The 16793-nt window shown below is 47.9% G+C and overlaps 1 protein-coding gene across 1 annotated transcript in view; it reads right to left on the minus strand.

Annotated features, from left to right (window-relative positions):
- The window catches only part of LOC119450598 (DNA damage-regulated autophagy modulator protein 1), a 391336-nt gene extending 383719 nt beyond the window's left edge, over positions 1-7617 (minus strand). The window contains exon 1 of the mRNA XM_049666011.1: positions 7503-7617. The gene's annotated coding sequence lies outside the window, so the exon portion shown is untranslated. The remainder of the gene's footprint in view (positions 1-7502) is intronic.
- Positions 7618-16793: the final 9176 nt, after the last annotated feature.

Here is a 16793-nt window from a genome sequence, read left to right on the forward strand (position 1 = left end):
ACGAGGCGCCTTAACTGAGTGAAGCGTACCGACTGGGGCCAACAGGCTGGCTCCTGGCAATGCGATCGAGCGGAACGAGCTGTTAGAGGGTGCAATCCAGGGGGTTTTCCCAACAAGGCTTTCACCTTTCACATTCTTAGAAAGTTCTAAAGCCTTCCCCCGTAAATTCTTGTTTTTGTTCTATCGCTTTCATCAGTCTTCCTCCTTCTAGTGCCACTTTTCCCCCTTTCCCCCTTCTCACCTTCCCTTGCTCAGTAGCATATGCATGGTATACGTTTACGGGGCCGGAACACCCTTCATCTTTTCCATAAAGAACTATCTCTTTCTCGCTTCCCTGCTGGAGGTCGTCTTGTTTTGCTACACTTCAACATGTTTAAACAATAATTGGCAGTGGTGCAATTCAACAGTTAGACAATTTGGATCAATTAAATAAAATAAGGAGCAAAAAATAAGTGGTATATGGTGGTTAAAAGACTTCCTCACCACTCCTTTACGCTACTCGGGGAGTCAATAAAAAAAGTACGTAGAATTTGAAAGATGCGTAAGCATTTCGTAGTAACGACGTGGCTTTGGCTGCTCACACTCAACACTGCTGGTAATCCTAGCATTGTTCAGCGGCTGCGGTCGTCTTTGCGCCATTAAGGTAAATGCGACAGCGCTGCGGTGACGCGAACTGCTGCGCAAGGCGGCGCAACATGAACTGCCCGGTGCGCTGATGACGTTCCGATACGAAGCCACGGCTGCCATACAGTTCTGGCTTACTAAAGGTGTGCCTAGTGCGTGCCCGATTGCACACGTCACGTGTTCACAGAGACGCGCTCGTTCCACTGCTCGTGTGTTCGTCGTCGTCTTCTTCCACAGCTGGCGAAAACATTGCGGCCGGCTCCAACTTGAAAGCGATCGTCTTACGCGAAGGTACGGGCGGACGCTCGGACAGTTTCCTCGTTGGGTAAACCGTAGAAATCTCTACGCATTAAATATACTTTGTGAGCATAAAATGTGCAATTCGGTTCTTTTAATATCGGGCCTATCAATTCGTTTTCGTCGACCCGTTTCCTTGTACTGAATTTCTTTTATGTGAATTTCTTTTGCCTATACGTTGCTAAGGTACGTGAGCATTTACCAGAAGGAGAGGGTTATAAAGATTCCTATAGAGGGACATTGGTTTCCTGCTGTCGATTACTCAAGTGGCTTAAGATCTTTAGCCACTGTTATTTTAACTACCAATTTTGTCGGTCGTGATCCTAGCAGAGAGCGAGAAAGCAAATGAAGACGGTACACTAAAAAACGGCTGCCCGAGGTGTCAAAAGTAGATGGAGCTATTCAGGTCACTCAGCGCGAGTAATGATTGAGGCTTCTAATGAGCGGACACTTTATTGCTGGGAATTTGGTAGATTTAGACGTAAGGACACGAAGGACACGGAACGAGGAGAAGGAAAGCGGAGGTGAATGCTTGCAAGGACGTCACACCTCGTGCTCCGGAATGCAATAAACGGAGTAAGACCGTTCAAGAAGTTGGCGAGCGGAACCCTAGCTTTCGTTTTTATATCCTTGCGCTCAGATCTGGCCTCGTGGGACTCTCAACTATGCGATCTGAGAGTTGCCCAGATACGAACAATTGATAACTTTCTCTGAGAGTAATAATAGGCTGCGTTTTCCAGCGGAGGGTCCACTCACAGGCAACCGGGCCAAAAAGTGGAATCGGAGAAATACGGCGCTGCGGCTCTTAATATGGTGTTTTGAATCTAGCCGCCTTCTCTCCCCCCCCCCTTTCCCCCTTCAATCTCTCCACACATTTCTCTAGATCCTTTTCTATATGATGACTCTCGCATAAAAATAAATACAGGGAACTGCGAGAAGCTAAGCAAATGAAAGAGTATGTCGCCCTCTTACAGTTGTCTGATCCGTGGTGCAATGACCGTCGCTATTATTTAATTTCGTTACTGTTGGTACTTACCTCTTAAGTGGACGCTAGGCTACTAGATGACCTTTTTAAGACATTATTCGCATTTATTGAATAAAAACATTTTATTCTATGGGGAGAAATTCAAAGCCGAACTTTCCTCTCTAGAATTTCAAGCGCGAGCTGGTTTATCGATGATGCTGTCAATCTAACTCCTAATTTCACGACATTTTAGAAAATATATACGAGTAGGGTGTCCCAGCTAACGTTAGCGAAGATGTTCAGAGGAAGAGGTTATTGAAAAAAAAACACGGTGCAAGATACGATTTTTAGACATATGGTGTTCGGTTGTCAGAACGTCGGCAACCTAACAGTGTAGGTCATATAATACAACAAATGGCAGTGGAATAAATACGGCAATCGTATCGGAGAGGCTCAATTTTTGGTTAGTGCCAATCATACCAAGTGACAAAATTTAAAGACGCACAAAGTATAGACGAAGTTAATGGTCATGTTTAATTATAATGTAGATTTAAATAACCAGGTAAAGAGAAAAGAAAGCGGAAGAAATGTTAACTTGCCACAGGTGGGGATCGAACCCACGTCCCCGCATTACGCGTGTGGCGATTTACCAATTAAGGCTATGGCGGCGCCATGTCGCCGGCCACTTTCTTTGGTGCTTGTGCACAAGATTAGACCACGGACTGTCAGGCTCACCTTTCCCAGTGAGTGTAAATTTTTAACACAGAAGCAAGAAAACAGAACCCGTAAAGCAATACTATCATTTGTTGAAAGAAATTTGGCAGTATCGTTCAAAGCGCGATACTTTATAGCGAGGGTCTCGAATCCGGCAGCTTTGATGCTTCCATTAGCATTGTATGGGTTTATTTTCCAGTTGCCTTCACCAAAAAGTTCACAAAGACGTGACGCCTGCGGCGGAAAGGATGCTCCACATCCGCCGCCAAGGCCGTGAGTGGTGGCGATGGCTAACACTCCCAAGGTTAGTTCTAGTAGAGAAACATAAACACCCCAGAAAGTTGATGGGAAAACGGCGCCGCGGTAGCTCAGTTGTTAAGAACATCGCACGCGTAATGCGAAGACGTGGGTTCTGTATCTCACCTGTGGCCAGTTGTTTTTTCATCCACGTTCATTTCCATTTGTTTATCATTTCCGCAATGCAATTAAGAACCACGGATGATTTCCCTATGCTGTCCCTGGAGTCATTGTTTGTTGGCTTCTTATGATATAACTAATAAAAATCGGCCCCTTGGTTTGCTTTCTTCTAGTTCAAGGGTTAGAGAAAACACGGGACGGTCCAAAACAGTTGATCACCAAAACCTGACGCCCCTTCTTCCTCCACTTCTTCTACTCCCCTGCGGTGCGGCGTTACATTTTCCTCCGGGACAGACGAACGTCACGGAGCCAGTTAGAGTGCGCGCGGTTGGTAGGCTTTCAATCGTGCGACGTGCACAACTTGCGTTTTGCGTGAACGGCGGTTATTAGCCGTCACTCTAGCGATGACATAGCTCACATGACTCTCGTATTGTTTCCAGCACAGTGGAGTAGCCGCCAGTAATTTTTTCGTTGCTAAGATTTAATTAGGTAATTGTAATTAATTATCCAATTCGAGAAGTACTGCTCTAATTATCAAAGTGTCAATGAGAACATTCTAGAGCAACATGAAAAACTCCCGATACAGCTTTCTGTTGCTCAATACGTGACACATAAATGTGTTTTTCCGAGTGTGAAAGGAGCCCGCGAATATATGCAGAATTACCACGCGACTGGTTGCTCGAGGCACTTTGCGTGTGTTCGCGGGCTTCTTTCACGCTCGGAAACACACTTTTATGTAGCAAGTACTCTGAAATAGATAGCTGTATCGGGAGTTTCTCATGTTGCTCTACAACTTTCTCATTGACAATTTGATAATTAGAGCAGTAATTCTTGAGTTAGATAATTATTTACATTGAGCTAATTAAATCTCAGCAACGAAAAAAATTACTGGCGGCTACTCCACTGCACTGGAAACAATACGCACTATAGGTTTGCTTCGCGTAACGCTGTTCCTCTTTTTTTTTTTTAATCGTGCTGCATGATAGCTGGGACACCATGTATATACAGCGGATCCTATATATACTTTACACATGAATGATGTCTAAGAAGCAAAACGTCTAAAAATCATGTCTAAAAACGCAAAACAAAGCTGAGCGACCTTTAGATAAAAAGCGAAACAGTGTGCCGAAAAGGAATTCACAACAGTGGTTAGTGGGCTAGCTGGTACATGGTATTATGCACATGAATGCCAGCAAGCAGGCAGAAAACCATAAAAGAATATCTGGAAGACAATATGAAGGCGCCATTATTATTCCTTTGTATTGCCTCTTCAGAACTATTTCCCAGTTTCTTCTTGTCGGTTACTCCAGTAGCTATGTGGCTGCCCTTCAGTGCATCTCAGTGGACGTCAATGTCCCTCTGTGCCTTGAATTTGCTAACGGTGAATCCGGCAGATCGCACAGGGGTGCCCTGATGCGCCGTTTCATCCAATCATCGTCGCCCTAGGGCGTCCCGGCGCGCACCGATGCGATTTGCCGAATTGGCCCTTAATTCATCCAGTGAGATTCGGTCCGGGTCATTCATAGTATTACAGTGAGAAACTTCATGGCGTCGTCAATCGTCATTACCTTTTTCCTGGCGTAGATCCACACATCCGAGATCGAAATGGGGGCAAGAGCCTCAAGTTGTTTCGATAGGGCTTGTCGGTTGAGGCCATTCATGTTGTCGGTGGGCGTCTCTGGCAATAAGAGATCGGTATGTGTGCGGCGCGTCCCGCGTTGCAGTTGCCGTATAGTGCAGCTAAGAGGTGAGGAAGGTTTGGCGATCCCCTCTTTTCGTCTTTCTGTTTTCCTCGCCGCTGTCGCGTGGCCGATGTCGTCAGAGTCGTCATCCTCCGAAACTGAGCACAACAAGGTGCTGTCTTCGTCATTCGGCATGTCAATTCGCTTCCTCGTATAGCGTATATCGGTATAGGCCGCTGATGAGACGCCTCCGTTTCCATCCTTGGTACAAATGGGGCAGCTTCTTCCACCCCAACTTGTTAGCCCGCCCTCGCACTGCAGGTCTGTACATCGCGGAGCAATTTAAAAACGACCCCAAACACAATCCTCTATCCCTGCGGGAACAGCATCTCACTTAAGGTTTCGTGTGCGGCAATTCTAAGCTTGAGTCAATGTGTTAAAACGCTTTACATTCTGCATTGAATTCACGACACGCTAGCATATAATGGTCAATGTGACGCGGCAACGTCACGATGACTTTCTCATGTAATTAACTCTTTGGCTGCTTTGGGGTGATGTTCTTCTTGATGTGTATTTTGTGACATGATAAGTTTCCTGCATTACTGATTTCTTCGTGCTTTTGCTTTGAACTGAACGATTTCAGCGTGAGTAGAAATTATTGATGCTTGTAGCAGGTCAAGCACCCACTCCGCACTATGCATAATGTGTAGATATTTGCAACGTTACGTGGAGTTATTAGTGTGTATACCATGTTTCTTTAGGCTCTAAGCGGTTGTGAAATGTTGCTCATTGTTTTCATATTTTATTCATATATATTAACACGAAAGTGTTTTATGCCGGGGTCCACCAAGACTTCACTGACGTATTTCCGTCACGGAAATACGTCATAGAACATAATACAAAGAAAGAAACCAGAAGAAAAAGTCCCACAAACATGCAAAATTTGGAAATCGAACCCACGACCTCTCGGTCCGCGACGATAGATCGCCGAGCGTTTAACCCATTGCGCTACAAACGCATTTGCAGAGAGCTACACAGACGCGCCTTATATATCTAACACTCCTCCGTGTACCCGCGCTCTTGCTCGGGGCGGTGCCGCCGCCTACGAGCAGAAAAGAGAAGTACTGCATTATGACACTAACGCGCACCGACAGTGAACGCTTCGGTGGTCTCAGCACTACGACGCCTCGATGCCAGCATTCGAAGGGACGCTGGCATCAAGAAGCACTACCAACGCCACTTAGGTGGCGTTCACCGTACTCAGCACAGCGGAGCGTGGCCTCCGCAATTAGCTCTGAAAATGTTTCTGAAGTTGATCGCGGAGGCTGCAATTACGACGCGCTGTACGCGCTGATTTGACTCGGTGACGATTCAGTTACGTGCTTTGTCTTGCGCGTTGTATTAGTGTGTCAGTTACGTGCTTCGTCTTTCGCGTTGTGCTAGCGTGTGCAGCGTAGTGCAGCTTCCATATGCACGACGGTTGCTCATGGTCATCGACGTTGGTAGTCATGATGGAGGAGACGTGCCACCAGGCGTCAGCGTGGGTGCATCAACGCCTAAGGGCGCTTTAGCCACAAAACACCAATAGACATTATATATCAATGTGCAATAAACATTACACTACTTCTGTGAAGACATGTTTCACTTTCGTGTTCTATACCGATTCCTATATGAGAGGGATCAACCACATTTTTATTCATATATATTTCAGCATCGTTTAGTGCTTTCTTTTCTTTTTCATAGTTCTTATTATTTGTTTGTATTTCGATACAGTTTTGTATCGTCATAACCAGTCCAGCCTCAATTTACCTATCATCATTTCTTCTCGATTTTATAAAAAAGTGTTCATTCAAGAGTAGTGTCTGTGTCCCGGGCGTTGAGGCCACGTTAAAGATACCCTGGTGGTCAAAATTAATCCGGAGTCCCGCCACTACGGCATGCCTCATAATCAAATCGTGGTTCCGGCACATACAATCCGAGAATTCAATTCGATGTTAGATTGCACGCACCTCTTCTTGCTCACATAATTTGTTTAGCTTACTTGGGGTGACTATTATTATTTTTACTACTACTATTATTGTTATTAGTATTACTGTTATTATTATTATTATTATTATTTGTTCACAAGAGACTGCATCAGCATCGGCTTGAAAGGGTCTTCCTTGCAGAACTCCCGCTTCGAAGCAGATTTCGACATAAATTTCAACGGAAAAGTACCTCTCATGTTTACGTGCTATCAAGGCGCACATAGATTATACGAATTATCGACAGGGAGGGCCCACCAATCACCCACCAGCGTCACCACTGTACGGTAAGTGGCACCAACGCTACTGGTGGTAACACTGTGCCGTACCACTGCGTGGTACCTGTAGTATCGGTACCAGTGGTATGGAGAACATTCGCGCATTCTGTCCTCGCGACAGCTAGCGTTTTGAGACGCTGTCGTTGAGAAGCTGCGAGCCTGCCAATTCGCTCAGAAATACATTTTTCTTTCGTCAACATCAAGTAGAGGTTGAATGGCCTTCTAACTTTCTTCTTCTCCTGCGCAAGCTGGAGATCAGCTGATATGGCCGCTTTAAGCAGCTCAACTTTGACGGTCAACGGAAACTCAAGGAGCGCCAGTTAAATAGATGCCGCTCAAAAGTTCACGTAGACGGGATCGGGCATCTCGCGAAACGGATCCTTTCCTGCGTGGAGACGGCTTTTACGCCAGTCATAGCTGTGCTGTGTACACACAGGCGCGCGCGCGCACGCACGCACACGCCTGGCTCGACGTGTACGCCATGCGTACAGCAGTTGCTTACCTGACGGCCCGTTCAATGATCTATGAGTTGTCCAGCGAGTCATCTGCGAGCGCCTGCTTTCCGGGTGAAGTCGACGGTTGGCTCAGCCGGCCAAACCTGAAGGTCTCGTCCTCGGGTCGCCTACGTGACAAAAAAAAAAAAAAAAAAAAAAAAAAAAACGAGATCGGTCTCCGTACGAGTTCGCAACTCTTTATAGCCTATTTTTATTTCGATCCACGACACAACTACGGACGCGTATACAGCGACGCGGGGGGGCATTTCCTATCCATGCCGTCGCCTTATCGGCTGCGCGCGAAGCTGTTTGAACGCCACTGCAAGTTCCTTCCGCCTTTGCCAGGGAGAGTGCAGCGCGAGTGTCAATCCGAGCAGAGGGACCGGTGGAGTTGTTATTTATTTAAAACATATCCTGCAGCGCCGAAGCATTAATTCATTAAATCGCCGAAGCATTCCATTTAACACGTATTAGTCCTGATCCTTCAAGATACTTTTGAGAGGTTCATTGCAGTCTGTGGTGTGACTCACCCCATACACATATTTAGAACGTGTACCATCATCTTAGGCGTCCCGATTATATATTCTGTGGTAAGAGTATTTGACGTAGTACCCAGAAGACGGTTAGAAAGGCCCTAAAGCGCGTTTATGCTAATAAGCGCTTTCCATTTCCAGATAATGCTTTTGTGAACCCCCGTGCCAAATGTTACTCTCGTGCACGCAGCACGGAACCTACAGAATATCGCTCTGAAGGTCGTTCGTGACCTTCTTTTTTTAGACATCCGCCACTTTCCATTCGGCCGAATGATGTAAACAAACTCTGCGAAAGCTATTGACCGAGTCGCTTTAGTGACCATGACCAATAGCTGCCAGCCCATAAACAGCAGCACAAAAAGCACGAAACACAGTTCGGCCAGCAAGACGATGGAAAAGCAAACGCCAAAAAAGAAAGAAAGATAAATAAATAAATAAATAAATAAATAAATAAATAAATAAATAAATAAATAAAGACCGAAAGAAGGAAAGCAAGAAAGAAAGAAAGAAAGAAAGAAAGAAAGGACATCACTGCATGCCTCGTCACGTCCTCGCCAACGTGATGCTAACGTGGGCTCATGGCGATGAAAAAAAAAAAGAAAGAAAACAAGAAAGGGTCATTGTGTCGACAAGAAAGCTCTCCGCTTTAAACATAGGTGCGCGCGCACACACACACAAACACGTTAGCACATTCAGGTGCACCAGATGCGCTATACTGCAAATCTTATTTGCAAACTTTCATTATAACGCATTCTTGCGTAATGTGTATATTTCCATGGTTTCGCAGCAAGGCTAACTATGGCCAGTTAGGGTTCTTTAAGGTGCAGCCAAATTGCGCTAATTCACGGGCGATAATTAACGCAAGTGGACTTAGAACTTGCTAACTTCAACGAAGTGGTTGAAATTTCAACGCTAGACGGATTGCATAATCCCGCACAATCATACATAATTATTTCACATGAGCGCAGAGCAGCTCTAGTCTCTTTTTTATCCTTGTTTAATTTGCTTTAGTAGAACTCTTTTTTTTTTCCTCGGTGACTATCATTTACTGCAGATGTTAACAAACCACTTTATATGCAACACCGAACTTTTAAGTTTACTGTAGTTTATGCAGGGTGTAAGCCTGCTGCTAGAAAAGAACGAGTTTTGTCTTTAATTATAGATCGGCAAGCTTGAAACCGGCATTTTGCACCCTTTTCATCCTGTTGAAGGGAAAGGCTGCAGAGGAGAGCTTAAGCGACGGCTAGCGTATTTGGTCAATGCTCCTTGCTTGACAGGCAAAACACAATGGGATAATTGGTCGGCGGCGGATGCATGTCGCGTTGACGGCGCCGAGGTGAGCAGGCGCACGGCTCATGACACTGCCAGATTAAAACCGGCACGTGGATGGGCGATTTGTGGCAGCAAGGCGTGACGCGTCAACGACCCTTGCCGGTTGTGGCGCACGGTTCAGAAATTCATTCGGAGACACGCTTTCGAGTGGTTTCAAACGTGACGGACGCGATTACAGCTGACCAGATGTACTTGCGGACCGACTGGCTCTGAGAAATGACGGGGCGGCGCATGACGACGGAAGACCGTTGCCAATCGGCCGTAGCGAAAGGCTTCTTCGAGCAAGCATTTACTGAATAGGGGTACGTGAGCCCAAAGTGTCGGTCGCCACGTTTCATTGACAAAGGACCCGTAGCTACTACGGTATCGGTTTTTCGTATAGGTACGAGCGGAGAAGGGGTCACAGCAAAGGTCAATCGCTGCAGCTTCCAGGTGCCGCCTGTTCTTTAGATTTTATTGAGCCCATTGTGCTGGGCGCTGTGGCTTTCCCAGGGAGCACGCATGCTATGCACCTGTCACCCCCCCCCCCCCTTTCTTGGAACGTTGTTGTCATTTGTATGTTGTTTTGGGGGATAGTGAGAATGATACCGTAAAAGGCGGTAGAGGAAAGGGCGCTTGGAAGAAGCGCAATGCTGGAAGCGCCGGCACAGGATTCGTGATTGGTGCGTCGGCGGACCACTCACAGCCACTCCGTGGCAATTGGGTGGTAAATGCTTGGGGCGGGGCACCGGAGGGTAGAAAACTTGGCCCCGCTGCCCCGTCCAAGCGTTCTGGACAAACTTCGGTGCTATGCACCATCGACTATGTCGATATAGGGTCGCCCTATGTATACCAGTTCCGTCTTATATGTGTACTTGTAACTTCATGTAAAGTCTTGTAAATAATTGTAAATAGAAAGTTTTTCTTTTCTCTCGTCATCTGTGTCTACTTCGATCAAGCAGAAGCATCCAGCGAACCAGTCGCCGCTATCGCTAGCGGCAGTATACATCCTCTACTTGCGTAAACCGGCTCTGGCGGTGCGTCTCGGACGCCCAAGTAGAAGAGTGGTAAAGAAGAACCTGAACTTTACTGGCGCAGTCGGCAAGGATTGGTTCGCAGGACAAGACTAGGTGACATAGAATACAAGCAAGACATCGCCTCGGGCGACGCAGGCAGATACAACGGCAGCAGAAGCTCGATCTCTGATCGACACCCGTCGAGACGGACTTTGCAGCAGAAAGCTGTAGCGGCTGGAGGCCGCAGATTTCAGTGCCTTCTCTGAAGACAACGAGGCGCGGCTGGTTTAAGGCAGCCCTCGACGACTCATCACCAGCGGACCGCGGAACCACCTTTCACCACACATGGCGGAGCGGCCGACAACGGAGACAGACGGGCGAATGGGGTGAGTTGCTTTGGTCTCATTTTATCTCGCTCCTGTTGTCGTGTTCGAGCCAAGGGAAATGGCGGTAGGCTGGTCAAGGACGTCGCAGAGGTACGTGTGGCCAGAATGGATGAGCGACAGCTGCGTGGGGACAGGCGAGTTCTCGGAGCTAGAAATGCAGCGAACTTTGAAAAGGGCTCAGGAGTACCGCCAGCACCTGCAACGTAAGCTGGAATTAGCAAAGCTAAATCAAGCGCGAGATTTGCAGGAGGGCCAGCTGTTTGAGGCAGAACGCGTGGCGTTGGTTGGTGCGTGCGAGATTGGTCGTGACAGCGCGGTGGTGGTGAAGGCGGAGACCGATACACTAGATGCCCTCAACGCAACGCAAGGCGTTCATGCATTGGAGGTATCGGATGGTAGTTTTAGGTCTGAGGACACCTCTCAGCGTGAGAGTGCGTCTCGGAGGGATGAGCATGCTCCACAGGGCCAACCGATCGTGGAGACGGAAATCGAGGCACGAGATGCGTTCGACGCAACACAGGCAGTTGAGGGCTATCATGTGTCGGATGCTGGCTGCAACGCTGAGGAAAGCTTTCAGCGCGAAAGTGCTTCAGTAAAAGATGAGCATGATTCACAGGCCCAGCTGGTAGTTGGAAACGCTGACCCGGCCGGTGATGGTTGCTGCGGCTCTGAGCTGACGACAGCCATATCAACACCTGCATCACCTGTCACCATCGTGACCGACTTAGAGCATGAGCCGCCTTACAGGGATGCCGATGATGGTCTCGCGCCCGGGGCAGGTTGTATGGCAGTGTCCTTTGAAGCTGCGGACGTTGTTCCCGCAATACAGCTGCAGGGGGCAGGCAAAGGTCACTTGTCGGGCTCAGTAGGGGAAAGTCTGGACAATCAGGGGATGTCGGTGATTGTCCAGCAGAGTGAGGGTGTGGCGATCGCGACAAACGCTCACGCGAGTAACACCGTGAGCAGAGCAGGCACGAGCGCACCGGCGCGCGAAGACACCGCGAGTACCGGCCCTGCGTTTCAGTGGCATGGATCACAATCTCATGGCGGGATGCTTTCCAAAGACGACGGAGTGTTTTTTCACAGAGTAGCTAGCGTGTCACTAACGTTCAGGGAGAGCTGCATACCACTAGTGCATTTTAGCGGGCGAGGTATTCCCTGGGATTTTAGGGCTTCGTTGACAACTCGAGGTAGGCGCTGCGCGCCGGGAGCGGGTCAGCAGTTGGGGTTAGGCCTGCTACGGCGCTCGCCCCGCGGCCGCACATTCGTCGCGACTTTGTTCGTGGATGTGTTTGACCCCGGGGGACTACAAAGAGTGTAGAATCCGATGCCGCCCGCAATATGTTAAGTAAGCTTCAGATGTGATGGCCACCTTGCCATATTTCACCACATAAATGCAGTGGGGTTTTGCCAGACGTAAAGTGCTCGCTTTAGGCACGTCATGGCTCGACCGCGCGCAGGAGCGAGTGGTGAGACGGGGGCAACTCCTTTGTGTGTGAAGTGCAGAACACGGACACCGGGACATTGATTGGGCTCGCAGTGTGCGCATCCTTCTTTTTTTTCTTGTTGTGTCAAACTTTAGCGTTGCTCACTTTCATTTGTATTTATGTGGTGCATGATGTGCTGGGCGCCTTTGGAATTGGTTGGCATAACTTGAATATTTGCCTGGGTTCTGTGCCTAGTTGTGCTAGTGTAAGCGCTTACTAGAGTTCCTTTGCAATGTGTTTTTGAGAGCGCGATTTTAAGTTGTTTATCCGCAGGGTAGTAGAGAGGTTTGCAGCGAGCGAGCAGGCGCAGTATTCCTTAAGACTTTTCATGGGTCTCGCTGTATTTTGTTGGTTTGTCTGGCCAGTCTAGCCTTGCGCTATGATACAGGCTATTTGTAACTTGCGGAGTGCTGTTGCATCAGCAGAAGGGTTCAGTCGTGTTTCGTATGCTTCTTTTAAACTAGCGACGTTCTTTTGATCTTACAACGCCCCACAAGGGACACCCGAACATTTTTGGTGCGGGCAGCGTGTGCTGGCCCTAGTTGCGTTATTGCGAATGCACTATAATGTCAGCTAAGATTTCTTTTCATGTTCTGCATGAAGTGTCGCGTGTTTAAAGTGTTGCGTCAGTGTTATATTTCAGCGTGTATTTCTTTCTTATTTTTTTTTGTAGGTTAGCTAGTGCAAAAGCTAAGTTTAGGTTTCCTTGCACCACAGGTGTAGAACATGTCACATGATTATCCGGCAGGAAGGGGCTAGTCGTAATATTAGAATGTTTACGGCAGTCTTGCAGTTTTCCTTCCTTTTCTTTTTGTCAAGCTGATGCATAATGGCTATGTTACATGCAGCCGGCTTTTTCTTGTTTAGGCTGCGGCAACACTGTTAGCAAGTGGTTGCCTAGTCTTGGGTGGAGGGTGTAAGCCTGCTGCTAGAAAAGAACGAGTTTTGTCTTTAATTATAGATCGGCAAGCTTGAAACCGGCATTTTGCACGCTTTTCATCCTGTTGAAGGGAACGGCTGCAGAGGAAAGCTTAAGAGACGGCTAGCGTATTTGGTCAATGCTCCTTGCTTGACAGGCAAAACACAATGGGATAATTGGTCGGCGGCGGATGCATGTCGCGTTGACGGCGCCGAGGTGAGCAGGCGCACGGCTCATGACACTGCCAGATTAAAACCGGCACGTGGATGGGCGATTTGTGGCAGCAAGGCGTGACGCGTCAACGACCCTTGCCGGTTGTGGCGCACGGTTCAGAAATTCATTCGGAGACACGCTTTCGAGTGGTTTCAAACGTGACGGACGCGATTACAGCTGACCAGATGTACTTGCGGACCGACTGGCTCTGAGAAATGACGGGGCGGCGCATGACGACGGGGACCGTTGCCAATCGGCCGTCGCGAAAGGCTTCTTCGAGCAAGCATTTACTGAATAGTGGTACGTGAGCCCAAAGTGTCGGTCGCCACGTTTCATTGACAAAGGACCCGTAGCTACTACGGTATCGGTTTTTCGTATAGGTACGAGCGGAGAAGGGGTCACAGCAAAGGTCAATCGCTGCAGCTTCCAGGTGCCGCCTGTTCTTTAGATTTTATTGAGCCCATTGTGCTGGGCGCTGTGGCTTTCCCAGGGAGCACGCATGCTATGCACCTGTCACCCCCCCCCCCCCCTTTCTTGGAACGTTGTTGTCATTTGTATGTTGTTTTGGGGGATAGTGAGAATGATACCGTAAAAGGCGGTAGAGGAAAGGGCGCTTGGAAGAAGCGCAATGCTGGAAGCGCCGGCACAGGATTCGTGATTGGTGCGTCGGCGGACCACTCACAGCCACTCCGTGGCAATTGGGTGGTAAATGCTTGGGGCGGGGCACCGGAGGGTAGAAAACTTGGCCCCGCTGCCCCGTCCAAGCGTTCTGGACAAACTTCGGTGCTATGCACCATCGACTATGTCGAGATAGGGTCGCCCTATGTATACCAGTTCCGTCTTATATGTGTACTTGTAACTTCATGTAAAGTCTTGTAAATAATTGTAAATAGAAAGTTTTTCTTTTCTCTCGTCATCTGTGTCTACTTCGATCAAGCAGAAGCATCCAGCGAACCAGTCGCCGCTATCGCTAGCGGCAGTATACATCCTCTACTTGCGTAAACCGGCTCTGGCGGTGCGTCTCGGACGCCCAAGTAGAAGAGTGGTAAAGAAGAACCTGAACTTTACTCAGGGTGTCCCAACTATTATGCACCAAGATTTTAAAATATGCAAATGCCACGTATAGCTGGACATAACCAAGGTAATGTTGTTTGCCGTCGCTTGGAGATACTTTTGCATTCCGCCTAGTTACATAATTAGCCTTAATGAATCAATTGACTTCTCTGTGTCAATGCGAAAATTGTAGAGCAACATGAAAACCTTCCGATACAGTTTTCTGTTGCTCAATACGTGCTAGATAAAAGTGCTTTTCCGAGCGTGAAAGAAGCCCGCGAACACACGCAAGATTGCCGCGCGACTGGCCGCTCGGGGCACTTTACGTCTATTCACTGGCATCTTTCACACTCGGAAAAACACTTTTATGTAGCATATATGGAGCATCACAGGAGGAATGGAAAAAAGTAATCTGAGTATCTTAAAACGATGGCAAACAACATTACCTTGGACACAGTTCGGCCAGCAAGACGACGGAAAAGCAAACGCCAAAAAAATCACCGCATATCCACGAAGTGAATGATGATGAGTGGGTGAAGCACCAGGGTATCATTCGGGTAACCGTGAACATGCGAGAGCGCGGGAAGCGGCGGCAAAACACCGAAAGCGTTCTCTACCTGAGGTTGGTGGCGCCGATGTTCGGTTCAAGCGCGAGCTTCGCGAGCCCTCAGCTCCGCGTCGGGAACGAGAGAGAAAGAGAGCGCGTGTCCGAAACGAACGGCCTTGTGCATCGCAGCGCCCCTAGCGGACTCCATGCAAACCAGAGCTACGGACGAGAGAGAAAGAGCGCGCGTCGGGAACGAGCACCCTTGTTACGCCCTTGTGCCTCGCAGTGCCCCTAGGGGTCTCCATGCAAACCAGAGCTACGGACACCGGAGGACGACGAGGGACAAGGCTTGGCCCTAAAGTGCTTCTTCGCCCCTAAAAAGAAAGAAAGAAGGAAAGAAAGGAAATTACTGCGTGCCTCGTCACCTAGCACAATTTTAAATATTGGTACATGATAGTTGGTACACTCTGTATATACTGTCAAAAAGAAGTTTCAAATGTGCGCCGGCGCGCTTTCTCTAAGACGAACGGCAGTTTCAGCTTGTCCCTGTCACTAGGTTTCAGCGTTATTGTTCTGTTTTTATTTTCTCAAAATTAGGGGCACCGTACGCGGTTTCTATTTCCACCTAAATATTTGCAATTTTCGGGTGAAAATGTTTTGTTTTATTTTCAGATGAACGCTAGCGGCTTTTTTCAGTGGATAATTCTTTTTTTTCGCGTCGAGCTTACCGTTTCGTTTCTTTTTCTCCGCTGAGTAACTGGTTCGCAGATTTTTTAGATGCTGCAACATGCTCTGTGCATGCAGATTCTGCTATTCAACTAGTGTACACAAAGACAATACATGGATTATAGTCGCAATCAATAAACGACAACAAGTACACAGAATGGAAAAGTTATCGAGAAGCAGTGAAGCAAGGCCACAACGCCATACAACGATGTGACTATGCCGGATGGAGTGCATGGGATATTCTGCGAATAACACACACACTGAAAATGCCTAGGTAGACCCGACCCTGCGCTGCGATCCGTGAACTCGTTCATTCCCCGAAGTGGCCGCATCGTAAAAGCTGCTGCAAGGACCCAGGCGAAGGTTCCCCCGACCCTTAGTTTAATTAAATGAAATAAAAATCAAAGCCCCTTCTTTACAGAAAGATGGTTGAACGCCAAGCTTTCTCCCATGCATACTGAATCAAGGTCAAAGTCCAAAGCCAACGACGACGCAACGAACCCAAGAAATGGTAAACGACCCGATGCGATGCATATATGATTTGATTGCTTGCTTAGGATTGTATTTTTTGAACGTTGAAGTTGAATGAAGACACATTTCGTTAAGTTGCATAGTCTTTATTTGAGATCATGTAGCCGTTCATTACACTCACAATTTCACGGACGACTGCCAGTTTTATCAGGTATGAGCCGGTCATGTTTGCGCACGCTGGAAAATGCCCAGGCACAGATGCTGAAAACATGTCTCGGTGTTCCACGTTGCACCTCAACCTACGGAACAATTGAGGAGGCTCGCGTCACCCCTCTACCTGTCTATCTACGATGCGAACCTCTTCGAGTATTCCTGTGACTGCTGTGCCGTAATGAATGCCACCCCTTATCGACACTTCCCGATATACGGCCGGACTCCACTTTTTCAAGAGCCATTAAATGCCAAGAATCTACCATACCATCATACTTTGCCCCTGCTGACCTTCCACGTATGCCCCCATAGGTAATGTCCAAAATACGGGTACGTCTATCAATTCCCGGAATTTCTAAAAATTCGCGAATACCTACCGTCGGCCTCAGACATTTAACACTTGAATATATGTCGAAAGAATATCACT

This window comes from Dermacentor silvarum, chromosome 4 (genome assembly GCF_013339745.2).
Source record: "Dermacentor silvarum isolate Dsil-2018 chromosome 4, BIME_Dsil_1.4, whole genome shotgun sequence".
NCBI lineage: Eukaryota > Metazoa > Arthropoda > Arachnida > Ixodida > Ixodidae > Dermacentor > Dermacentor silvarum.